Genomic DNA, 27,922 nt, shown 5'->3' with positions numbered 1-27,922 from the left:
TAAATAAGAATTTATCAGTCTTCCTTTTGGTTTTCCTTGAGTTGAATTTGGGCAATTTGGAACAGACATATATGTAGAGATAATTCTCATGGATTCTTGGTTTGGAGTTTTTGGTTTGGTTTTGGTTTTGGCTTTGGTTCTTCCTATTCTCTTGCTCCCCGATCCTCAAGCAGTCCTGGAGCAGCACAGTAGAGGCAATGAAAACAGTTGGCAGTGGGAAACTGTAGACGCCAAACTCTAAATGAGAGGAACCGTTCTATGTCAAAATTATAAAACTGTACACCAAAGAATGAAAAGTCAATTTTATTGTTTAATAATTCAGAAAATAATAGGCAAAAGGTTTGAAGTGATGCTTGGTTAAAGAGACTAGAAAAAGGGCAGTGAAGCACGTCAGTTGTTCAACAGGCCAATTAAATGGTAGTGAACCCAAATCTTTTGGCTTGGACGTTCTTGTGGTCCAGTAAAAGTTTCCATTCTGTATACTGATAAATATCCTGAAAGCCACCTAAAGCAAAGTTTAGGGCCCTGTTAAAGAAAATACTGACTTTGAAGGCTCTGTTTTAGGGTTATTGATTGATGTACTTATAGGCAAAACTCCCACATTCTGCACCGTGGGGATAAATAAATGGAGAGAGAAGTTACAGTGGGGTTCCATGGTGTAATGGTTAGCACTCTGGACTCTGAGAAAGAAGTTAACGGTCTTTCACGGCTGACTGTTGAATAGCCATTCTAGTCTCTCCTCAATTTGAGACATTACTGAGAGGTTAAAACCTTGAAGGATGTGAAAGGTTCTTGTGGGGTCCTCTGTGGAGACCGAGATATCAGTGTTGTAAAATGAGGGTGTACAATTGGAAGAAAGGGGAAGGTGGCTTGGTTAAACGTGTAGCATAAATAAGACATACACTTTTGGAAAATTGCTACTTTGAGACCCCAGACTGCTGAGTAAAACACTGTATAAATCTAGAAACAGAGTAGACTTTTTGTTTGTTTCTTTGCAACCTACAAGGAAAGTACTTCCCTGCCCTGCTCTCAGCTTTACTGAGGTGTAATTGATATATACACTGTGAAAGTTGAGGGTATACAATTTGATTTGATACCTGTATATATTGCAAAATGATTATCTTAATAAGGTTAATACTTCTATCACTTTGTATAAGTACCTTTTTGTGTGTATGATGAGGACATTTAAGATTTACTCTCTTAGAAATTATAACTCTAGAACTTAAACATTTTATAACTGGAAATTTGTACCCTTTGACCAACATCTCCCTGTTTTCCCCACCTTACAGCCCTGGAAATCACCATTCTACTCTCCCTTTTTTTTTAGATTCCACATATAAGGGAGATCATATAGTATTAGCCTTTCTCTGTCTGACTTATATCTCACTTGGCGTTACGTTCTCCAAGGCCATCCATGTGTTGCAAATGGCATGATTTTTTTTTTAATGGCTGATGTGATATACATATCACATTTTATTTATTCATTAATCTAGCAATGAACACGTAAGTTGTTTCTGTGTCTTGACTGTTGTGTATAATGATGCAGTGCAAATGGGGATGCAGATTTCTCTTCAAGATAAAAATGTGGTTGCCATGAGAAATACACCTAGAAGTGAGATTGCTGGATCATATGGTAGTTGTATTTTTAAGTTTTTGAGGAACCTCCACACAGTTTTCCATAGTGGCTGTACTTTTTACATTCCCACCAACAGGGCATAAGAATTCCCTTTTTCTCCATCCCTGCGAACACTTGTTACTTCTTATCTTTTTGATAATTACCATTCTAATAGGTATTAGGTGTTACTTCATTGTGGTTGTGATTTTCATTTCGAGGATGACATGTGATTTTTGAGCATCTTTCCATGTACCTGTTGGCCATTTTTAGGTCTTCTTTGGAAAATGCCTTTACAGGTTTTGTGCCTACTTCTTAACTGGATTTTGGTTTTAGTTGTGTGAGTTTCTTACACATTTTGAACCTAACTTTTTATCCAATATATGATTTGCAAACATTTTCTTCTGTTCTACAAGTTGCCTTTTCATTTTGTTGATTGTTACTATTGCTTTCCAAAAGCTTTTTAGTGTAATGTGTTCCCATTTGCTTATTTTTGTTATTGGTGCCATATTCAAAATACTGTCAAGACCAATGTGAAGGAGCTTTTTCATATATTTTTTTCTATGAGTTTTATGGTTTTAGTCTTAGGTTTAGGTCTTTAACCGTTTTGAGTTTCTTTCTGTGAGTGGCAGTCCATTTTTATTCTCTTACGTGTGGTTATCCACTTTCCCAAGGACTCTTTTTTGAAGAGACTATGCTTTCCCCTTGAGTTTTCTTCACTCCCTTGTCAAATCCTTATTGACAGTATTTGAGTTTATTTCTGGGCTTGCAATTTTATTACATTGGTCTGTGTGTTTTTGTAAGAGTACCATTCTGTTTTGTTATTCTTTTAAATTTAAATTTAAGTTAACATAGAGTGCAGTATTGGTTTCAGGAATAGAATACAGTGATTCATCACTTACATACAACTCCCGGTGCTCATTACAACTGCCCTCCTTAATACTTCACCTGTCTAGCCAGACTCCCACCTGCCTCCTACCTCCATCAACTCTCAGTTCTGTCTTTAAGAGTATCTGGTGGTTTGTTTCCCTCTCTTCTCTTTTGCCCACCTTCTCATATGTTCATCTGCTTTGTTTCTTAAATTCTACATGAGTGAGATCATATGGTATTTGTTTTACTCTATTTTATCTTACTTAGCATAATACATTCTACCTCCATCAGTGTCATTGCAAATGGCAAGATTTTACTTTTTTTGATGGTTGAGTATTATTCCGTTGTGTGTGTGTGTGTGTGTGTGCGTGCGCGTGCACACGCGCACGTACATGCACGTGCATACTATACATACACACATATACACATACTATCTAGTGTATGCTGAGTATGTATATGTATGTGTATGTGTATGTATATCTAAACTATAGAGAGAGCCCAAATGTCCATTGACTGATGGATATATTATACATACTACCATCAGTATACCACAGGTATATATATATATATATATATATATATATATATATACACACACTATCATCAGTATACCATGTATATATTGTGTATGTATATGTATATATGTGTTTGTGTGTGTGTGTGTACACACATACATACAGATTACCATCAGTCAGTGGACATTTAGGCTCTCTCCATAGTTTGGCTGATGTTGATTATGCTGCTATAAACATTGGGATACATGTACCCCTTCAATTCTGTATTTTTGTAACCTTGGGTAAATACCTAATAGTGCAATTGGTGGATCGTAGGGTAGTTCTATTTCTAGACTTTTGAAGGGCCTCCATACCGTTTTCCAGAGTGGCTTCACCAGTTTGCAGTCCCACCAACAATGCAAGAGAGTTCCCCATTCTCTGCAACCTCACCAACTTCTGTTGTTTCCTGAGTTGTTCATTTTAGAAATTTAATTCTGACAGGTACGAGGTGGTATCTCATTGTGATTCTGTTTTGTATTTCCCTGATGGTGAGTGATGTTGAGCATCTTTTCTTGTGTCGATTAACCATCTGGATGTCTTCTTTGAAAGATACAGCTTGAATGCAGGGAACTTCACACTTCCAGGTTTGTTCTTCGTTCTCAGTATTGTGTTGGCTCATTGGCATCTTTTGATGGTTCTGTACAAATGTCAGAATTGTTTTTTTTTTTTATTTCTATGAAAAATGTCATTGAAATTTTGATAGTGATTACATTGATTTTAGGTAGTATGAACATTTTAACAATACTAATTCTTCTGCTCTATGAACATTGGTTATCTTTCCATTTGTCTCTTTTCTTTTATGAATATCTGTCATTTCCTTGGTTAAATTTATTCCCAAGAATTTTATTTTATTTTTGATGCTATCATAAATGGGATTAACAATTTCTTTTAGATGTTTTGTTGTTAGTATGTAGAAACATAACCGATTTCTGTATGTCGACTCCATATCCTGAAACTTTACTGCAATAGGCTATTAATTCTAATTGAAGTCCAGGAAACGGACAGTTTTACTTTTCGCTTTATGATTTGGATGCCTGTGTTTTTCGTTTTCTTGCCCAGTTGCTCTGGCTGGGACTTCCACTGTGATGTTGAACAGAAATAATGATAATGAGCACTTGTCTTGTTCCTGATTTAGAGACTTTGTAGTCTGTCATTACTGACTATGATGTTAGTTGTGGGCTTGTTAATTGGGGCTTTTATTATGTTGAGCTACCTTCCCTCTATATCCAATTTATTCAGTTTTCCTCATGAAAGGATGTTGAGCTTTGTGAAATGTTTTTCTCTATTTGCAGAGGTGATAATATCCTACTAGTATAGTGTATCACATGCACTGATTTTTCCTTATTGAACCTTCCTTCATACCAGAAATAAATCACTCTTGATCATGGCATATAATCTTTTGAATGTGCTGTTGAATTTTGTTGAGAATTTTTGTATTTGTATTCATCAAGGATCCTTATTTGTAGTTTTCTTCCAGTGTTTGTATTTGGCTTTGTATAAAGGTAATGTTGGTGTTATAAAATGAATTTCAGAGAATTTGAGAAAGATTAGTATTCTTTAGATTGTTGATAGACTGCACCAGGGAAATGGCCTGGTCTGAGGCTTTTCTTTGTTGGGAGGTTTTTTTTCCTGATTGAGGATTTTTTAAAAAAATCTTAATGTTTTTTGTTTATTTTTGAGAAGGAGAGAGGCAGCATGAGCAAGGGAGGGTCAGAGAGAGAGGGAGACACAGAATCTGAAGCAGGCTCCAGTTTCTGAGCTGTCAACACAGAGCCTGATGCGGGGCTCGAACCCACGAACTGCGAGATCATGACCTGAGCCAAAGCCGGATGCTTAACTGACTGAGCCACCCAGGTGTCCCTGATTCAGGCTTCTCATTTGTTACTGGTCTGTTCAGGTTTTCTCTTTCTTCAGGATTCAATCTTAGTAGATCTGTATTGCTAGGAATTTTTAAATTTCTTTTAGCTTATCAAATTTCCTGGCATATCCTTGTCCATAGTAGTCTCTTAAAATCCTTTGTGTTTCTGTGGTATGAGTTGTAATGACTCTTGTGTGTGATTTTATTCATTCGAGTTTTTTCTTAGTCTAGATAATGGTTTGTCAATTTTTTCTTTTTAAAAAACTAGTTCTTTGTTTCTTTGATCTTTTCTGTGTTTTTATTTTATCCCCAGTTTTTTTTTTAATTTCTGCTCTGTTCTTTATTTCTTTCCTTTTGCTAGTTTTCAGTTTAGTGTGTTTTTTTTCCTACTTCTTTAAGGTACAAAATTAGATTATTTTAGATATGCTTTATCCTTACTGTAGGCACTTGTTGCTATAAAATTCCCTGTAAAAACTACTTTTGTTGCACCTGGTAAGTTTTAGTGTATTGTTTCCTTTTTTTTTTTTTTTTTTTTGGTTTGTTTCACAATATTTTATTTCTTCTTTGATTTATTAGCTGTTTGGGAGTGTGTTCTTTACTTTCTCTATATTTGTGAGTTTTCTAGTTTCTTACCATTGCATTTGAAGAGATACTTGGTATAATTTCAACCTTAAATTAGCTAAGCCTTGTTTTGTAACCTGTGATCTGTCCTATAGAATGCTCATGTTTGGTGGGTCTGTTGGATTAAAATGAACTCAAGCCCATTGTTTCCTTATTGGTTGTCCATATGAGCTGTCTATTATTGGAATTGGAGTATTGAAGTCCTTGATTATTGTATTGCTGTTTTTTTTCTACCTCCACTGATGTTAGTGTTGGCTTAATGTATTTAGGTACTGTGATATTTGGTCATACATATTTACAACTGTTATGTACTCTGGATAAATGGACTCATTTATCATTGTGTAATGACCTTATTTGTCTCGTGACCGTTTTTTACTTCAGCTCTGTTTTTTCTGATACTTGTATAGCTACCTGTTTTCTTGGTTTCCATTTGTGTGGAATATCTTTTTCCATCCTTCCCCTTTGAAATTATGTGTGACCTTGAAGATGAAGTGAGTGTCTAGGGGACAGCATTTAATTAGGTCTTCTTTTTTATCCATTTATCCACTCCGTGTCTTTTGAATTACATTTAAAGTAATTATTAAAAGGTAAGGACTTATTAATGTTATCTTAATTGTTTTCTGGCTAGTTCTGTAGTTCCTGTATAAATAGATGTTTTTTGTTTTTTTTTTTTGGTTTGTTTTTACAGTGCTATGATTCCCTTCTCTTTTTGTTTTGTAAGTTTTGTGTAATTTTGCTTTGTGGTTACCATGACAGTCACATAAAACAGCTTATAATATTAGTCTATTTTACATTGATAATTTAACTTCAATTTTATACTTAAATTACCTTTTACTTTTCCCCCCACACATATCTTTATTTTTGAGGTCACAATTTATCTCTTTTTATATTGTTTGTCTTAGATTTTCATGAATTATTTAAGTTATTAAATACTTAAGTTATTAACATGCTATCATATTACAGTACTAGAGATTTATGAATTTGAGTATATATTTACCCTTCCCAGTGCTTTTTTCATCTTGTGTGTTGCTAATTAGTCTGTTAATTTTGTCGTTTCTTGTAAAGCAGGTCTAGTGGTGATGAACTCCATTCCTTGTTTGTTAAGTTTTTATCACTGATTGATCTCTGGAGGACAGCCTTGCTAAGTAAAGTATTCTTGGTTGGTAGTTTGTTCCTTTTAGCATTTTTAATGTATCATTCTACTCTCTCTTGTCTTGCAAGGTTTCTGTTGAGAAATGCACTGATAGCTTAAGGGGGGATTCACTTGCATGTGATTTTTTTTTCTGTTTTAAAAATTGACTGTATTTGATTTTAGACAGTTTTTTTCTTGTAATTTGGAGATCATTTAGAGTTGAAATTTTATGAAAATCTATGAAGTTCAAGAACTTACATTTTCAAATGTCTCCCCACATTTGAGAAGTTCTCATCAATTATTTTTTTAATCTTTCTGCTCCTTTCTCTCTCTCTCTCCTCATTTTGAGACTCTAGTAAGATAAGCTGTTTTGCTCTTTGTCAGTTTTTTTCACTTTGTTCTCCCCTGACTAGATACTTTCAAGTGATCTGTCTTCTACTTTGAATTGTTTCTGATTGATATTGAATTATTTCTGATTGATATTCTCTATGCATTTTTCATTTTATATCCTATCTGTTCTTTTTTATGATTCTTGTCTCTGTTAAACTTCTCACTTTGTTCATATATTGCTTTTCTGACTTTGTTGAATTATCTTTATGTGTTACTTTGTAGTTCACGGAGTCTTCTTAAAACACATAGTTTGAATTCTTTATTGTGCAAATCATAGATCTTCATTTCTTTGTTGGTCAGTTACTTGAAAAATTATGGTTTTTCTTTGGTGGTGTCTTGTTTCCTTTATTTTTCATGTCCTTGAAGTTGAAGTCTTCATACTCAAAGCATGGAGGAGAATGAATATTCATCTCCTCCAATCTTTACTGACTGGCTTTGGGAAACAAATTCCTTCTTTCAGTTATGTTAGGGATTCTGAGGCTTTCTCCTATCTTTCTTGTGAACACACATGCTCTGTTCTTCTTGTTCCCTCTGAGAGGGGACTCCGTTTTGTGTATCTTCCTCTTGATCCTGCAAAACCAGAATGCTCTAGTTTGTGTCCATTCTCCTCATCCTGCAGACCTGGCCTGGCTCTGTGCATTTGCAATTGTTATCTGAAAGGCTTATTTTCACTGACATCAGAGGGTGCGCAGGGAGGCTGTGCAGAGGCTGCCTCCTGGGGGAATCCACAGGTGAAGTGAATTCAGCAGCCCGCTGGCAGGCTTCCTGATGGGCTCCAGGATGTGGTTAGTAGGATCTGCATTCTTGTGCTGTCTTCGATTCAGAGGCCTGGCTGCCATTTTCCCTTTGGTCCACTGTCCCGACCTTGCAGTGTATGACTCAGTATTCTGGATGGTGTAAGATTTGTGTCTCTTCAGCATCCTGCAAAGCTAACACACCGTCACTTTCCCCATGGGGGAAACCACAGAGATGTTCTCTGAGGGCGCTGAGCTGTGCCCCCTGGAGGGAGTGACCTATGAAATCGCCGTGGTCTTACGCTCTTAAGAGCATCCAGTATTTCATTTTTAGTGTTTCTCCAGTAATGCTCTTGCATTTCTCAGTTGGACTCAACTTCCACAAAGGCACTCGTGTTTGTAGGCAGTGGTCAAACTCCATGTTTTTTGGAGAGAAAATCGAAAGATTTTATTCTGCCATTATGACAGATGACATCACACTTAAGACAAAAGTTCTTAAAAAGTACTGTCAATTTTATTACATACAGAAAACAAGTTTCTTGGAAAATACGAACTGAAATCATGTCAGGAAGAAATATAAAGTCATAGTATATAAGTAATCATTAAATAAGTTGAAACATTTGCAAATCATCCTTGAAAAATGAGCAAGTTGTATAGCTTCTAAGTTATTGTTTGGGCAAATATTCATGAAGGAATTATGCCAGTTTAGTCACCTTAGACGAGAGTAAAAGGGGAACTTGCCCACCTTCTTTAATGAGGTTTTTGTGTGTGTTCTTCATGCGTAAATGTTTCTTTGGAGCATGGTTCCAGTTAAGAAAATTTACATTTATCTCTTGGAAACCAAGCACATGACAGAAGACTACAGAATCTATGTTAAGTTAAATTCCAAGTGCCTGGAAGACAGAAAAACTTGATATGTTCCAAACTGTACATTTTGTCAACAACTACTGAAACCAGCACAACCCCCATAAGATGCTCTTTTTCCTAAGGATCCTTTATTATTTTATTTTAATTTTTAAATGTTTTATTTTTAAGACAGAGACATAGCATGAGCAGGGAGGGGCAGAGAGAGAGGGAGACACAGAATTGGAAACAGGCTCCATGCTCTGAGCTGTGGCACAGAGCCTGATGCAGGGCTTGAACCCACAAACGTGAGATCATGACCTGAGCTGAAGTCAGAGGTTTAACCGACTGAGCCACCCAGGCACCCAGGATCCTTTATTATTGAGAAGAGCAGAAAGTGCTAAGGGGCAGAGTGTTAGCGGCAGATGTCAAGAATTGGCCAGAAGTATTCCCCTGCAGAAAACGAGGACCCTGTCCTGAGAAGGAATAGTTGTGACTGGGACCTTACTTCAATACAGAAGGATTGACATGGGCCAGGCGGTAAAAGACAGCTCAGGCAGTGAATGCTGAGGAGAAAGAGACGGCAGAATTCAAAGTACAGGCAAAGATCGACCCAGTAAAATGAGTGGCTTACCTTGACATACGATTGTATTTCTTGGTGGCAGTGGTTCATGAAGAAATCAAGGGGAGTGAAGATTTAATGGAAGAAGTTCTGCCTGAAATTGGTTAGATTCTGAGAGATAAAGGAGGTAGGGCTACACAGGGGTGTCATATTTTAAAGAAATGGCCAGTTTTTATAACAACCAAAAATTGAACCACTGAAACTATGTAGGTTCTCGCTTATAGCCAGTTCACCAGTTCAGGAAAAACGGGCGCTATTCAAATATGAGCAAAATCAGAGCAATATCAGCAAGGAATTTAACACAGTGGTTCAACCATTCCAGCAGTGGTTTAATGTAGAAATAGTGTGACTGTAATGCCATAAACATTACTTAATATTCATCATTTATGATTTTAAAAAGTTAAAGTATAAATACAAGTGAACTTTCATAACTAGGTAAAGAAGGTCTTAAAATCTCTAGCAGAGATCTTATGTACTGATACTTTAAAATAAAGCCTGTAAATACCTACTGTTCATTATTTTATCAGTGGTCTTAGTCAAAGCTTAAGAACAGAAAAAAAGAAATGCAGGGAGTAAATAAATCTAAATGATTGTCATATTTACTTACAGTTGTACACATGGAAAATTCATCACTATTTATGGAGAACCGATAATAAAATTATCACTAGAGTTGAAACAGTCAATATCCAGTAATCATTAGGAATTTTATACAGGAGACAATTTAGATATATAATTGAAAATAAAATCTTTAACAATAGGAAGAAAAATTTATGGTACTTAAATCTAACAAAAATATATAAAAGTTTATAAATAGAATATCAAAACTAAAACTATATATGTGTATATTTATAGCTAATTATTGGGTTCTGCCTTTTGTCTTCATGTAATATTCCTTCATCCTTCTGTTTTTATTTTCAACAAAGAATTAGTGGTCTTTGTGACTGAGCTGGATGTGATAGGAAGATTAAGAAGACCAGGCCCGTCACCTTATAGCATACATCTTCTGCAATAATATCTCGAGTCTAGAAATTCAAACAGAACCCCTGTAAGTTTCTAGAACATACTTAAAATACCTGTCTAGTGGACGGAGAAAATATAAATGTGGCTTTTTTTAGTTTAATATTTGCTCACATTAGATAATTGAATTATAATGGATTAATTATACTCTACTCAGTCACTTTATTAAGTTTAAACATGTTTTGGGTTTTTTGCTCAGGCTAGTTTTCAAGATGCTTCATTCAGTAAAGCTACCCAGGTTTTTTGATAAAAATATAGTATGTACTATAAGTGTTGCTTCACTGTTATGGTAAATTTAAAACTTCTTTAATATATAGTGTCATACCAAACCTTATCACTCTACCATTTCAGTCTACCAAAACAGTGACAATCTCTCCGAATTAGAGTCAGTTGACAATAGCATGCCTCCATCTTTCTGCTCCCCAGAGTAATTGTTATAAATCGCTAGTAATAATCATCATTACTGTTTGTTGAATCTTTTCCTTCTTTGGGGTATGTTTTATGTACTTACTCCTTACAACAACAATGAAAAGGAATTTGTATTATCCTCCTTTTATAAACAAGAAAACTAAGGTTCAATGAACTCATTTTGCAGAAGCTCACATAGAAAATCATTAACTAGGACTTGACCCCACTTGTCTGACTTCAAGTTCTGTATTCTTTTTTTTTTCTTTTTCACGCATGCAAAAGTAAAGGGCTTTATTATGAATTTAGGCCCGGCCAGCCTAAACTCGGGCTCACAGACTTCAACAACACACTGGATCCACATGGAGCGAGCCCCAAATATGGCGGGGCGGGGCCTTTTATGAGTTTGGGAAGGGGGGTTACAGGAAATTGTGACACGAGTTCTGTGTTCTTAACACAGTGCTGGGCATCTCATAATCTGGGCACATATCTCATATGTTGAATGTTTAAAACAGTGGATATAGTGAGCCATTATGACTGCAGATAACTACCTAGGAATATTTATGTGGTACATAAATGTTAAATACTTGAACACTTTTCTTGCATCCTCTTCTACATCATGCAGACTTTGTATTTCTGCTTTGAATCCTTGGAAGCTAATTACCTTGGCATAGCAGAAAATATTGTAACATTCACAAACACATACTTGAGAAGGAATTCTTGGCAAGCATGCATGCTCCCCAGTGGAAGCCTTTTAGAAATCAATAACAGGCTACAGAGAACAGACATGTTTTCAAACAGTATGTTTTAAAAATCTACTCTGATGGTAAAATGTTGAATTCAAAAAGCTCCTCATGAAACTTTCCTCCCTTTTTCATTACTATAGAAATACACAAACTTGTGGCCTTAGCTGCTGATAGCTTATGGGAACTAGTTTGAATCTTCTTTACCACTTTCTGCCTGATAGCCAGCACTTCCACTGCCAAACTTGACTCTGTTTTTTAAAAGGGCTATTTTGAAGTGAAAAAGAAAATGGATTTGTTAATTTCCAGTCTTCTCCAATTCTTAAGATGCCCTTACAAAGTTAAGAGGCTACCCAAAATGCTAACCATGTATTCAGAGTCTCAGACATTTGTCTTAGCAAAATAACCAATATCCTGTTTTCCTTTGGGAAAGAGAATATGTATTTTAGTAATAACTTGGCAAAATATTGTCATCTGATGTGTAGAAACTCTGATGAAAGCCCTGGATTCCAGGACAGAAAAAGACAGCTCTTAAAATAGAAATAATGAATTAGATCAACCAGAGGCTGTCTGCAGAATGAGAATAATGAGACAAAGTTTGTTAGAGCAACTCTGTCCACATACCTACTTCTTAGCACCAAACATGTCTGTGTACAGTTAGCAGTTGTGTCTTGAACCTGTGCAAAAGTGTCTCCCCAGGGATTACTGATTTTGATAGACTGTATTCTATGGCTGGTGGTGGGTTTTGTTGTTGTTGTTGTCTTTTTCATTATTATATTTATGTTACTGTGTCTGACTCACAGGTAGGCTAAGAATGAAGTTTTGCAGGGGAAAAGAAGCTGTTCGTAGTGTTTTAGAGTGTATAAGAGCCACAATTTGCAGTTTCCTTATATAGAGAAAGATACAAATATAAAAAAAAAATAAGTATTACAGCTTCCCGATTCTGAATTTAAAAACATAGATACAGAACTCTTCATGACTTCTTCCTCGTCTTGAAGGAAAATGCTGATTAATAAGTGATGCTGATTGTGTGTAGAGCTGAATAAGCATTGCTTCTGATTTTACTCCGTTTCCCCTTCCTCCACCCTCAAAGGAAAAGGGATGATAGACAATAAGCATACACATGACCTGTTTTATGATAAGTTTAAAGTGGAATGGTTGAGTAAAATATTGAACTACACTTGTACATAACTTTAAGGAGTATAATATAGATCTATAGTTTATGGTTTTCAGAAATAAATGTTGACTTGGAATATCAAAGTGAGTTAAAATGTTGTGTTTTGTAGCTCGTAGTGCAGATCCTCCTGGCAATCTGAAGCTCTTTATAGATGGCTGTCATTTCAAAGCAAAAATAGAAGTGTGATGAGTAGTTATATTGACTTCATATACAAAGGAAAACATCCTAAGAATCTGCAATGAAAAACATGAAAGATAAACATCGTTTGAAAAATCTAATAACCAGACCTTATTATCACAGTAAATCTTGGGAGGACAGAAGCTGTTTTCTGCCTTTTCACCCTGATGATCTGTAGTATAAGATGAGTCACATACCTTAATGCGTCTTCTGTCTCAAAGAAATTACATAAACTTAATTATGTAACTTTTGTGAAAAACTTAACCTTGATATTAATATAAATTATTATACAGCTTTCATATTCTTGGAGAGTTGTTTGGTGTCCACACATTGTGTTATATCAGTGGAAATGTATTTTTTGTGCTCATTCAGAACTGTAGAGTAGCTGATCTCAGAATAAGCACCTTTACAAATTTATTTGAATAATTCTATAACTTCTAATATTATGGAGGTACTGTCTCTGTGGTTTATTACTTTGTTTTCTTTACAAATGAGAAGCAAATATGTGCTGCTAATATTTTTTTTTTCTGGTGAAGCATCTGTTGTTTGAAGATGACTCTAAACAGTTTGAGTCATTTGAAGATTGGCATATCTCTTTGCAGATAGATAGTTTCCGTATATATCCTCATGTCTACTTTTGCGTTAGGAGTTATGGTAACAATATAATGAAAAGAATTAATATAGTTTTAGTGTATACTTTTTCTAATTTTCTGTATTGAAGACTGACCGTGCCTTCCATAACTAAAAAGAACATCTTAAAACTATTCAGACATGAATGGACTGCCTTTGTCTTTTTTTTTTTTTTTAAGTTTTTAATGTTTATTATCAAGAGAGAGAGACAGAGCATGAGCAAGAAAGGGCCAGAGAGAGGGAGACACAGAATCTGAAGTAGGCTCCAGGCTCTGAACTGTCAGCACAGAGCCCGATGTGTGGCTCGAACCCACGAACCATGAGATCATAACCTTAGTCCAGGTCAGATGCTTAACTGACTGAGCCACTCAGGCGCCCCACCTTATTATTATTATTTTTTTTTGATGTTGTGTGGTTGCCTGAGTGTTTTGCTTATTATAACATCGTTATTAAATAAGCTTTCCTATGAAGACCAAATACATGGAATGACTGCCTAGCTTCTGTATTCCACTCTATGCTAACCCTAATGCAACTCAGTAGTGGTTTTAATGCTATTTATGGAGACAGTTATCCTCCATGTAGGGTTCCTCTCCATGACATAAAATATTTAGTCTTAGGAAATTTTTTCTAAAGGAACATACGTTACTTCCTACCTTTTGTCTTACAAATGCAGTGTATAGTTTGAGTGATATGAAATTGATTATATTATAAATTTACTACAAATAAGTCACTTGTGAGGAGTGGAAGGGAATAGTGTATGAATTCTCTGATGTGGTTGTCTCTGGTTACTCTGGTCATTATGCCCCCTGTTTATTAAGTGAAAAAGTCATTAAATTTGTAATATAACACCATTTTATTTTATTTAGTTTTTTATAACACCATTTTATTTTTTTAATGTTTTTTAATGTTTTATTTATTTTTGAGAGAGAGAGAGGGAGAGTGACAGCATGAGCAGGGGAGGGTTAGAGAGAGAGGGAGACACAGAATCCGAAGACAGGCTCTAGGCTCTGAGCCACCTGTCGGCACAGAGCCTGACGTGGGGCTCAAACCCACAACCATGAGATGACCTGAGCCGAAGTCGGACGCTCAACCGACTGAGCCACCCAAACACCCCTATAACACCATTTTGAAAACATGGACTGTATAAGGGAATATAAAGTGTACTTGGGATATTTAGTCTTTTCCTGTGAAGTGAATACAGTTGATCCTTGAACAAATCAAGCTGAACTGTGTGGGTCCGCTCATAGATTATTTTTGATAAATACAATACAGAACTGGTGTAAGGTATTTTCTCTTCCTCATGAGTTTTATAATACTTTCTTTTTCTCTAGCTTCCTTGAAGAATGCAATATATAATACATATAACATACAAAACATATTGACTGGCTATGTTTACTAGTAAGGCTTTTGGTCAATAGTAGGCTTTTAATTTGGGGCTCTTGTCTGTCAGCGCCAGAGCCCACTTCATTTCCTTTGACCCCCTCTCTTTGCCTCTTCCCTGCTCATACGTGTGTGTTCTTGCTCGCTCTCTTGCTCTCTCTCTCTCTCTCTCTCTCTCTCTCTCTCTCTCTCAAAAATAAAAGGACAAAATAAAAAAGATTAGGACATAGTTCTTGTCCCTAGAAATCTTACTTGTATAATGATGGAGGTAGTAAATCACATATGTACCTCAGCAGGATACAAATGGTCTGACTAAAATGTATCCAAAATCTTGGTTTTCCAAGATGGTACTATTTTTTTTGACACTCAAGAAAAATGGGGAATCCAAAAACTTTCCAAAGGGACTACCAAAGTGGTCTTTGATTACTGAACTGCAGCTGAGATCTGAGTAGCTTTTTTATTGTTTCAGAGCATTACTCTTTTTTTTTTTTTTATGTTAGAGAGAGAAAATGCAAGTGGCTGTAGGCTATTCATCTATTGCTAAATGTCAAATTAGATGGCTTTCAATTTAGTAAGTGGTCAAATCTGCCTTCTCCAGTAACTGTTTCTATTTCCATGGGGTATTAAATATTCTTATGTATTACAAGAAGACCTCCTCTGACAATGGTGAGTATTGTGGGATTATAAGACCAAGGGAATACAAACTATAGGATATTTATATGCCAAGTAAACATCGAAATTTGATGTCTGCTTTTCGGAGACAAAAGTAGCTTAATGCAGGCCAGTGCTTCTATTTAATTTAAAAAGTTAAATAAAATAAATGAATCCTCTCCTTGATTAGCAGAGAACTACTGTGGTAGGGAAGGAACCTTCGATCAGTCATCCTGCCAGGGCAGCCCTGGCACCAAGTACGCTACGGACATCTCCTGGCACGTGCCCCAGTCCAGCTCAGGCTGTCCCTCCAGGATGCCTTCAGTGCGGTGCAGCCCAAGACTCCCCATCCTCACCTGTTCCCATTGGTCAAAACCCGAGGCACGTGCAGTCTACACAGCTCCTGCGGGAGACCCTCCTTCAACATTCAGACAGAGAGCTGTGCATAGGTCATAGAAACAAACACAGAGTTAAACAAAACCAGATAGAGGAATATGTTGCAAACAAAAGAACAAGGTAAAATCTCAGAAAAAGAACCAAACAAAATGGAGATGAGCAATAGACCCGATAAAGAAGAGTTTAAAGTAATACTCCTAGAGATGCTCACCAAAAAAGGGAGTGAACTTAGAACTCCAACAAAGAGAAATATAAAAAAGAACCAATCAGAACTGAAGAAGTGCTGAAAGGGAAAAGCTTACTCTACCCAGCATGATTGTCATTCGGAATTGAAAGAGATAAAAGCAAAAGCTGAAGGAGCTCATCACCACTAAACCAGCCATGTGAACACTGTTGAAGGGTTTTCTTTAAGTGAAAAAGAAAAGGCCATAACCCAAAATAACATAAGAAAGAAAAAAATGTCACTTCTACAGGCAGATATATAGTAATGATAATAAATGAGCCACTTAAAGTTAAAGGTTAAAAGACAAAAATAGTAAAATCTATTACAACTACAAGTAGTTAAGGGATACACAAAATAAAAATGTCAAGATGACAAAAACAAAAAAACATGGAGTAGAGTGGAGTAAAGAAATTATCATCTTAGAATAGACTGGTGTGTGTGCATATGTATATATAATCTCAGTGTGTGAGAAAATCATGGTAGCCAAAAACCTACAACAGATCAACAAAAATAAAAAGAACCCAAGCAGCACACTGAAGGAAACCATCATTTGATGAAGGAAGTGACTAAGAGAAGAAACAAAGAACTAGAAACAACCACACACCATAAACAGAATGGCAGTAAGTCCATAGCTATCAATAATTACCTTAAATATAAATAGACTACTCCAATCAAAAGACATAGGATAACAATGGATTAAAAAAAAGATGAGATTCACTTCATATCTAAAGACACAGAGTGAAAGTGAAGGATTAGAAAAAGATAAACCATGGAAATAAAGAGAAAGCTGATGTAACAACACTCATAACTGACAACATACACTTTAAAACAAAGACTGTAAAAAAAGACAGAGAAGGGCATTACATCATGATAAAGAGGTCAATTCAAGAAGAGGATATAACAACTGTAAATACATATTCAACCCAAAGCCACTGGAATGTATATGGCAAATGTTAACAGACATAAAAGAAATTGACAGTAATATGAATCTAAGGAACATTAATGCCCGATATGCATCAATGGTATATAATCTTGATAGAAAAATCAATAAGGAAACTTTGGCTGAATGACATATTAGACCAGAAGGGCTTAATAGATAGGTACAGAATATTTCACCTAAAAAGTACAGAATATACTTTTTTTTTCAAGTACACACAGAACAGTCTCCAGATCACATTAGGCCACGATAGAAGTACCAAATTAAAAAAATTAGGGCCGCCTGGGTGGCTCAGTTGGTTAAGCATCCGGCTTCAGCTCAGGTCATGATCTCACGGTTCGTGGGTTCGAGCCCTGCGTCGGGCTCTGTGCTGACAGCTCACAGCCTGGAACCTGCTTCGAATTCTGTATCTCCCTCTCTCTCTGACCCTCCCCTGCTCTAGCTGCCTCTCTTTGTCTCTCAAAAATAAATAAAAAACATAAAAAATATTATTTTAAAAGATCAAATCATCAAGTATCATTTTTGACCACAATGGCAGGTCTAGAAGTTAGTTACAAGAAGAAAACTGGAAAAAGTACAAACACGTGGACACTAAACAATGAGGAAATCAAAGAGGAAGTAAAATCACACCATGAGACAAATCACACTATGAGACTATTAGAAGCACCAAAGGCATTTTAAAGAGGAAATTCATGCCACCACAGGCCTATTTAAGAAACAAGAGAAATCTAAAACATTCTTAACTTTGAACCTAAAAACACTGAAAAAGGAAGAGCAAACAAAACACAAGGTTAGTGGAAGGAAGGAAATAATAACGGTCAGAGTAGATTAAGTGAAGTAAAGATTTAAAAGCTACAGAAAAGATCAATGACACTACAAAGTAGGGGCATCTGGGTGGCTCAGTTGGTTGAACACCTAACTCTTGGTTTTGGTTCCAGTCATGATCTCAGTTTCCGAGTCTCCACTGACAGTACAGAGCCTGCTTTGGATTCTCTGTTTCTCTCTCTGCCTCTCCCTGGCTTGCGGTCTCTCTCTCAAAAATATAAATAAATAAAACTTAAAAAAAAATTTAAAAAGTAAAACTAAAAGGTTGTTCAAAACGATCAACAAAATTGATAAACCTTTTAGATTCAATGAAAAAAAGAGATTGACCAAATAAAATCAGAAATAAAAGAGAATTTGTAACTGACACCACAAAAATACAAATAATCATAAGAGATTACTACACACAATCATATGCTAATAAATTGAACAGTTTAGAAGAAATGGATAAATTCCTCAAAATTCTGTCAGTTTTTGAAGACTGAACTCAAATGGAAAATCTGAATAGACTGATTACAGTAATGAAATTGAAACAGTACTTTTAAAAGTTTCAAAAAACAAAACTTGAGGACCAGATGGCTTCACAGATGAATTTTACCCAAATATTTAAAGAAGAGTTAGGACCTGTGCTGCTCAAATTATTCCAAACAGTTGAAGAGCAAGGAAAGCTTCCAGATTCCTTCTAGGAGGCCAGCATTACCATGGGACTGAAACCAGACAAAGGCACCACAACAAAGGAACTACAGGTCACCTCTCATGAATATAGATGCACAAAATCCTCAATAAAAATTAGCAAACCAATTTCAACAGTATGTTTAAAAGGGTTATACATCACAGTTGGAAATGTGAGTAGTTACTACAGGGAAGCAAGAATGGTCAACATCTGCAAAACAATGTGATATTTATAACACATTAACAAGAGAAATGGTAAAACCCATGTTGATCACCTTGGTAGATGCAGGAAAAGCACTTAACTAAGGGCAACATCCATTCATGATAAAAACTCAATTAAGTTGTTTTAGAGGGAACATATCTCAACTTAATGAAGTCTAAAACAGACCCACAGCTAACATCATAGTAGTAAAACGATGAAAGATTTTTCCTCTAAGCTGAGGAACAACACAGAGATGCCACTCTTGCACTTTTATTCAATGAAGTAGTAGAAATCCTAGCCACAGCAGTTAGCCCAGAAAAATAAGAAATAAAACTATCATTTGCAGTTGATATAATACTGTATGCAGAAAATCTTAAAACATCCACCAAAAAAACTATTAGAACTAATAAATGAATTAAGTAAAGTCCTAGGATACAAATTAATGTACAGAAATTGTCATATATCCATACACTAATAATGAACTATCAGAAATAGAAATTAAGAAAAAAAATCCCATTTACAATTGCATCAGAAAGAATAAAATACCTAGGATAAAAATTAACCACCATGGTGATTCTGAGAATTATAAGACATTGATGAAGGAATTGTGGAAGACATGAATAAATGGAAAGATATTCTGTGCTTTTTGAATAGAGGAATTAATTTTTCTAAGATGTCCATACTTACCCAAAGCAGTCTACACATTCAGTGCAATTCCTACGAAAATACCAGTGGCATTTTTCACAGAACTAGAACAAAGCATCCTAAAATTTCTATTCAGTCACAGAAGACCATAAATAACCAAGGATTGGCATAAAAACAGGCACATAAATCAGTGGAACAGAAGAAAGAACCCCGTAAATAATCCACACATAAATGGCCAATTAATCTGTATACTAAGGAGGCAAGAATCTACAGTGGGGAAAAGACAGTCACTTCAGTAAGTGGTGCTGGGAAAACTGGACAGCTACAGGCAGGCAGAAGAATGAAACTGGAACACATTCTTACACTATATACAAAAACAAACTCAAATGGATTGAAAACTTCAATGTAAGACCTGAAACCATAAAACTCATAGAAGAATTCATAGGCAGTAAGGTGTTGGACATCAGTCAGAGCAATTTATTTAGATCTGTCTTTTCAGACAAGGGCAGCAAAAATTAAATGGGATTTCATCAAACTAAAAGCCCCCCCCCCCTTTTTTTTGCACAGCAAAGGAAACTATTAGCAAAATAATTAGGCATCCTACTGAATGGGAGAGGATAATTGCTAATCATTTACCTGATAAGGGCTTAATATCCTAAATATATGATGACCTTATAAAAGTTAATATCAGGAAAACAATCCAATTAAAAAATAGGTGGAGGACTTGAGTAGACATTTTTCCAAAGAAGACATACGGATTGATATATAGATTGTCAACAGGCACATGCCATGACTAGTAAAAAGAAATGCAAATGCAAGTCAGAACCACAATGAGCTTTCAGCTCACCCCTGTCAGATTGGCTATTATCAAAAAGAAAACAAGTGTTGGTGAGGATGTGAAGAAAAGGAAACCCTCATAAAGTGCTGGTGGGAATGCAAATTGGTATAGTCTCTCTGGAAAGCAATGTGAATGTTCCTCAAAAACTTAAATATAGAAATACCATATGATTCAGCAATCACCCTGCTAAGTATTTATCCAAAGAGAAAGAAAACTTGCAAAGATCTATGCACCTGTATGTTCATTGCAGCATTATTTACAATAGCCAAGATAGGTAAACAACCTAACTGTCCATAAATAGATGAATGGGTGAGGAAGATGTGCTGTGTGTATATACTGGAATGTGTGTTTATTATGTACATATAGTGGATGTATACATTATATGTGTATGTAAACCCATATGGAATGGAATGTAATAGTAAGTACTGGAGTATTATTCAGCATATGCATCCCTTTGTTAATCACAACATTCTTTAAAATAGTGAAGATATGGAAGTAACCTAAATGCCCCTTGCCAGATAAGTGGATAAAAAAGAAGTGGTATATGTATTCAAGGGAATATTACTTAGTCATAAAAAGAATGCAATCTTGCCATTTATTGCCAGAGTCCAGCTCCAGCCGGTCCAGGGCTCCCTGAAGGATGGACAGTGTCGGCAAAAGGGAGTGAGAGAGCCTCAAGTTTCTTCCTGATCACCAGGCAGGCATCTCTGATTGGAGAGTCAGCTTTATTTATGGAAAAAATGTATGGGGTACAAAACAGAAGTGGCAGTTGTCTTAGACAATGATTTCTGATGACAAATTCTTTAGTATGTAAAAATTTCCCAGAGCATAGATTGGTAAAAGACTCATGCATAATCTTTATCAGTAGTGATTGATTGTAGGTGATTTAGATGCTTTTATCATATGGGGAAGGAAGGTATCTTCAGCATTCAAATACAAGACAATGTCTTTAGTGTAGCAAAAGCAAAAGTTAGTACTTTGTGAGCAGGGATCAATAGCCTGTTTTTTTGAGAGGAAATAAAACAAGTTTCTCAGGAAATGTACTATTTGCTCCCATAAATACAAAAGAAGAAATTCCTATAATAAGTTCCTTTACAAGGTACAGTTAGCATATTTTTAGGATAAGGGGGTAGATCACTTCTGATACCAGTCAACAAGGTGCCTTGGGGGTCGGTGCTCAAGCAAAAATAATGGAGTTGGGGGTAGACATCAGTTGCCATCTGACGGCAGGAGGCCCCACCTTGCAAACCCGCCTTACCTTACAAGGAGTTTTTCTCAACTTAGTGAGTTCAGAAAATGGCTTCCGGCAATTTATGACAAAATGGATGGACCTAGTGGCTATTATGCTGAAGAAGTCAGACAGAGAAAGAAAAATACCATATGATTTTGCTTCTATGTGGAATCTAAAAGCCAAAACAAATCAACAGACAAAACAGAAACAGACTGATAGATATAGGCAACAAACTGGTTTCCAGAGGGGAGGTGTTGGGTGACGTGCATACTAAATCAGGGGGATTAAGAGGTCAAAACATCCAGTTATTAAGTTAGTCAAGAAGACATAATGTACAACATAGGGAATATAGTAAACAATATTGTAATGACTTTGTATCTTGACCAATGGTAACTAGATTTTGTTTGGATCATTTTGTAATATATATAAATATTATACTGCTATCATGTATACCTGCAATTAATTGGAATTGTATGTCAATGATATTTATTTTTTAAAAACCGAGGCCCTAGTAGAATTGAGTTGGCTTCTCCAGCCACTTTTATACTGGAGCCAATTGTTGATTTGGGCAAGAGTTGAAAACCCAGTCAGGGTCCCAGCAAAGGGGTACTGTAGCGAAACAAAAAAATAAACAGATATTTTGATACAATTTCATTATTCTCAGGCATGCTTACATTGTTTGCTGATGGAGAATGGCTAGAAGCCCGAAGCATCAAGTCTAAAAAGCAGAGTAAAGCATTTTCAGTCTTTAACACATCAGTGTTTAAAACTGATGTGGGATCCACCTGTCTTTGAAAATCCTGTCTGAATTCAGTCAAGAGAGATTGAGCTTTATCAGAGCCATTGCCCGCCCCTGACTCAGTCATTTCATTTTCTGATTGGATTAAGGTGATTACACTTTACTAGTAAACTTGACAGTGTTAAAAAAAAAAAATTAGACAATTTTACCCATTCATCAGTTGATGGACACTTGGGCTGTTTCCATTATTTGGCTACTGTAGATAATGCTACTATAAACATTGGGGTGCATGTATCCCTTTGAATTAGTATTTTTGTATTCTTTGGGTAAATACCTAGGAGTGCAATTGCCAGATTGTAGGGTAGTTCCATTTTAAATTGTAGGAAACTATCCCGCCATACTGTTTTCCAGAGTGGCTGCACCAGTTTGCATTCCCAGCAACAGTGCACAAGGTTCCCCTTTCTCTGCATCTTCACTGATACCTGTTGTTTCTGATGATGTTGATTTTAGCCATTCTGACAGGTGTCAAGTGATACTCATTGTAGTTTTGGTTTGTATTTGCCTGATGATCAATGATGCTGACCATTTTTTTCTTATGTCTCTTGGGCATCTGTATGTCTTCTTTAGAAAAATGTCTATTCAAGTCTTCTGCCCATGTTTTAATTATTCATTTTGGGGTCATTGCATTTGTTAAGTTCTTTATACATTTTGGATACCAACCCTTTATCAGATATGTCATTTGTAAATATCTTCTTGAGTTCCGTAGTTGCCTTTTAGTTTTGTTGATTGATGCTTTCACCATGAAAAGTTTTTATTTTGATGAGGTCCCAATAGTTCATTTTTGCTTTTGTTTCCCATACCTCAGGAGAAGTATCTAGTAAGAAGTTGCTACTTCCAGTGTCAAAGAAGTTGTTCCCTGTGTTCACCACTTGAATTTCGATGGTTTCCTGTCTCGCATTTAATTCTTTAATCCATTTTGAATTTATTTTTGTGTGTGTTACAAGAAAGTGGTCCACTTTCAATCTTTTGTATGTTGCCATCCAGTTTTCCCAATACCATTTGTTGAAGAGACTTTTTCCAATTGGATATTCTTTCCTGCTTTGTCAAAAATTAGTTGACCATATAGTTGTGTGTTCATTTATTTTCTATTTTGTTCTGTTGATCTATACACCTGTACTGTACTATTTTGATCACTAAAACTTTGTAATATATGTTAAAATCTGGAATTGTGGTGCCCCCAGCTTTCTTTTTCTTTTTCAAGTTGCTTTGGGTATTTGGGGTATTTCATGATTCCACCATACATATTTAGGATTGTTTGTTTTAGCTCTTGGAAAAATGCTGATGATATTTTGATAGGGAATGCTTTAAATGTGTAGATTGCTTTGGGTAATATAGACACTTTAACAATATTTGTTCTTCCAAACCAATCCATGAGCATGAAATGCCTTTCTGTATCTTTGTATCATCTTCAGTGTCTTTCAACAGTGTTTCATAGTTTTCAGAGCATACAGGTCTTTTTTACCTCTTTGGTTAGATTTATTTCTAGTTATCTTGTATCTTATTTGGTGCAATTGTAAAGGTCTTTCTTCTGCTTCATTATTGGTGTGTACAAATGCAACAGGTTTCCGTACATTGATTTTGTATTCTGCAAATTTGTATATCAGTTCTAGCAATTTTTTGGTTGAGTCTTTTGGAGTTTTCTATGTATAATATCATGTCATCTGCAAATAGTGAATGTTTGACTTCTTTACCAATGTGGGTGCCTTTTATTTCTTTCTGTTGTCTAATTGTTGTAGCTAGGAACTCCAGTACTTTGTTAAATAACAGTGGTGAGAGTGGACATCCCTGTCGTGTTCCTGGCCTTAGAGGAAAAACTTTTCCCCATTGAAAATGATATTAGCTGCAGGTTTTTCACATATGGACTTTATTATGTTGAGCTGTATTCTTTCTAAATGTACTTTGTTGAGAGTTCTATTATGAATGGGTTTGTACTTTGCCAAATGCTTTTTGTGTATCTATTGTAATTATCATATGGTTCTTGTCATTTCTTTTATTAATGTGTGTTATGTTGATCGATTTGCAAATGAATGAGCTTTTAAGTATTGCTGGATTCTGTTTGCTAGCATTTTATTAAAAATTGATGCATTTCTGTTCATCAGAGTTACTGGCCTGTAGTTCCCTTTTCTAGTGTAGTTTTTATCTTGTTTTGGTATCAGGGTAATGCTAGGCTCATAGAATGATTTTGGAAGTTTTCGTTTCCTTCCATTTCCTGCCCCTTTCTCTTCCCCCTCCTCTTTCCTCTTCTTCCCTATTAGTTTGGGAAGAATAGGTAGTCACTCTTTTTTTTTAAATGTACGGTAGAATTCATCTGAGAAGCCATCTGGCCCTAGAGTTTAGTTTGTTGGGAGTTTTTTGATTACTGATTCAATTTCTTTGCAAGTTATTGGTCTGTTCCAGTTTTCTCTTTCTTCCTGTTTGTTTTGGTCATTTATGTTTCTAGGAATTTATCTTTTTTTCCATGTTGTCCAATTTGTTGACATACAGTTTTTTCATAATATTCTCTTATATGGTGTTGGTTGTTATTTCTCCTCTCTCATTTGTGATTTTATTTATTTGCTCTTTTCTCTTTTTGGTAAGTCTGGCTGGAGGTTTACCAATTTTATTGATTTTTTTCAAAGAACCAACTCCTGGTTTCATTAATCTGTTTTATTGGGGTTTTTTTTTTTTTTTTTTTTTGGTTTCTAGATAATTATTTCTGCTCTGATTTTTATTATTTCCTTCGTTCTGCTGGCTTTAGGCTTCTATGATTATGATTGTGATTATGATTTCCCTAACTACTGTAGGTGTAAGATTAGGTTCTTTGAGATTTTTCTTGCTTCTTAAGGTAGATCTGTATTGCTGTGTATTTTCCTCTTAGGGCCACTTTTGTTGCGTCTCAAAGGTTTTGGACTATTGTGGGGTTTTTTTTTCCCCTTTCATTTGTTTCCATGTATTTTTTAAGATTTCTTCCGTGATTTCCTAGTTGACCATATAGTGTTTAGTAGCCTGCTGTTTAACCTCTATATATTTGTGACCTTTCCAGATTTTTTTCTTTTGGTTGGCTTCTAATTTCATAGCATTGTGTCAGAAAAGGTGCATGGTACGATTTGTCTTTTTTTTTTTAATTTTTTTTCATGTTTTATTTATTTTTAATACAGAGAGAGACAGAGCATGAGAGGGGGAGGGGCAGAGAGAAGGAGACACAGAACTGGAAGCAGGCTCCAGGCTCTGAGCTAGCTGTCAGCACAGAGCCCAATGCGGGGCTCGAACCCACGAACGTGAGATCTGACCTGAGCCGAAGCTGGAGGCTTAACTGACTGAGCCACCCAGGCGCCCGATTTCAGTCTTTTTGTATTTGTTGAAGCCTGATTTGTGACCTGACATGTGGTCTGCTCTGGAGAATGTCCCTATTTGCACTTGAAAAGAATGTGCATTCTGCTGTTTTTGAATGGAATGTTACAAATATATCTGTCCTGTCCATCTGGCCCAGTGTGTCATTCATTCAAAGCCATTGTTTCCTTGTGTATTTTCTGCTTAGATGATCTATTAATTTAAATGGGGTGTTTAAGTCCCCTACTTTTATTGCCTTACTGTTGATTACTTCCTTTTATGTTTATATTGTTTTATATATTTGAGTGCTCCCACACTGAGCACATAAATATTACAATTATTATATCTTTTTGTTGGATTGCCCCCTTTATTATGATACATTGCCCTTTGTCGCTTAGTATAGTCTTTGTTTTAAAGTGTAGTTTATCTGAGATAAGTATTGCTACTCTAGGTTTCTTCTGACCTCCATTTGTGTGATAAATGTTTCTAGATGAAAGTGAGAGGTCTTTAGGTCTAAAATGAGTCCCTTGTAGGGAGCATACAGATGGAGCTATATGTATATCTATGGTGTTTTTTTTAATCCATTGTGGCACCTTGTGTTTTTTGATTGGAGTCTTTAGTCCATTCACATTCAAAGTACTGATAATTATTTAGTGCCATCTTAATACTTGTTTTGTTTCTGGAGATTTCTCTGACCCTTTCTTGTTTCTGTCACTTTTGATCTTTCCTTTCTACTCAAAGTCCCCTTAAATATTACTCACAGGGCTGATTTAGTGGTCATGAACTCCTTCAGTTTTTGTTTGTCTGTGAAACTCTTTCTCTCTCCTGTACTGAATGACAGCCTTGCTGGACAGAGTATACCTGGCTGATTTTTCCAACTCAGCACTTTTGAATACACCGTGCCACTCCCTCTTCAGCAGTCTTATCTTGTAAGATAAGGACTACTTTTGTCTTGCTTCAGACTTTTTCTTTACCAGTATATTTTGCAAATGTAATTACAGTATGTTTTAGTGTTGGCCTGCGTTTATTTTGATTGCAGTTCTCTGTGCCTCCTGAAACTAGGTGTCTAGATTTTCCTTCTCCAGCCGAGAGAAGTTTTCTGCTATTATTTCTTGAAATAAATTTTCTGGGTCCTTTTCTCTCTCTTCTTCTGGGACTCATAATAGGAATGTTATTACATTTGATGGAGTCAGTGAGTTCCCTAAGTCTGTTCTCATGTTCCATAATTATTCTTCTTTCTCCCTTTTGTTCACCCTTATTTTCCATTATTTTGTCTTCTACCTCACTAATTTTCTGCTTCTTTCAGCCTGCTATTCATTGCATCAAGCCTGTTTCTAATCCTGTTCATCATTTTTCATTTCTGAGGGATTTTTTTTAACTCTTTCATCTCCATGGTTAGAGTCTCCCTGATGTCTTTTCTTCTTTTCTTAAGCCCAGTTAATACCTTTATGATTGTTGCTTTAAATTCTTCATCAGGCACATTATTTACATCTATTTCACCTAGATCTCTGGCGAAAGACATTATCTTGTCCTTTGATTTGGGATAAATTCTTCTGCTTTGGCATTTTTGTCTAAGTCTCTGCCTTCTTCTTTGTTATTAGAAAAGCCAGTTATGTTTTCTGCTATTCCACATAATGTCCTTATGAAGCAGAGATCACGCAGCACTTGAAGGAGTGTCTCTGGTGTGTGCTGCATGCACTCTGCTGTTGAATTGTGGCTGCTCCTTCCTTCAGGCTGGTCATCTGCAAAGGCTCTCCTTGCCTGCTCTGGGCAGTGTTTGGTCCTTGGGCTAAATATGGCAAGTTTTAACTAAGTGTGCTCTGGTCTGCCGGTGAAATGAAACCCAACACTCAACTCTACCAGAACTGAAGCCCTGAAGACATCTCTGTGTGGGGGACATGGTGTAAGCAGGAATTTGTGCGGGTCTGGGGGGAGGGGCCCACCCCATGGGAACTGAGGCAAGCCTGACTGAGAAGGGCAGTCCCACCAGAGCGCAGGCATGTGGGGCTTGGTGTAAGCAAGGCAGGAGGAGCTGTGCTGCCCCCAGCAGGTGGTTTTGGTTTATGCTCAGGGGCCTGGAGGAAAATGCCTCCAGCCAGCTTATTTGCCTGCCTTCTCTCCAGGAACAGGGCAGTGCCCTCTGGGCTCAATCCCAGCCAAGCCCTCTGACCTTTACAACTCCAGGCTTTAGGCCTCACTGGATACAAGAATTCAGGAAATTAGTCTGTCTTGTTTTCCAAGCTTATGACTTTGGGAAAACATTTTCCTTGTTTTTCCCCCTTTGTCATGCGTGCTTGCCCTCCTTCCCCTTCTCTCTCTCTCTCCCTTCCTCTCTCTCTCTCTCCCTTCCTCTCTCTATCTCTCTCCCTTCCTCTCTCTATCTCTCTGTCTCTGTCTCTCTTTCTCTCTCTCTCCTTTCCCCTCCCTCCCTC

At 36.3% G+C, this 27,922-nt stretch overlaps 1 protein-coding gene across 6 annotated transcripts in view; it reads left to right on the top strand.

Moving 5' to 3' along the window:
* Positions 1-27,922, top strand: part of TUSC3 (tumor suppressor candidate 3) — a 241,272-nt gene that overhangs the window by 121,030 nt on the left and 92,320 nt on the right. The window lies entirely within an intron of this gene.

Source organism: Suricata suricatta, chromosome 1, assembly GCF_006229205.1.
Source record: "Suricata suricatta isolate VVHF042 chromosome 1, meerkat_22Aug2017_6uvM2_HiC, whole genome shotgun sequence".
Taxonomy (NCBI): domain Eukaryota; kingdom Metazoa; phylum Chordata; class Mammalia; order Carnivora; family Herpestidae; genus Suricata; species Suricata suricatta.
Note: the sequence above shows the minus strand (reverse complement) of the source record. Positions and strands in the feature narration are given on the sequence as shown.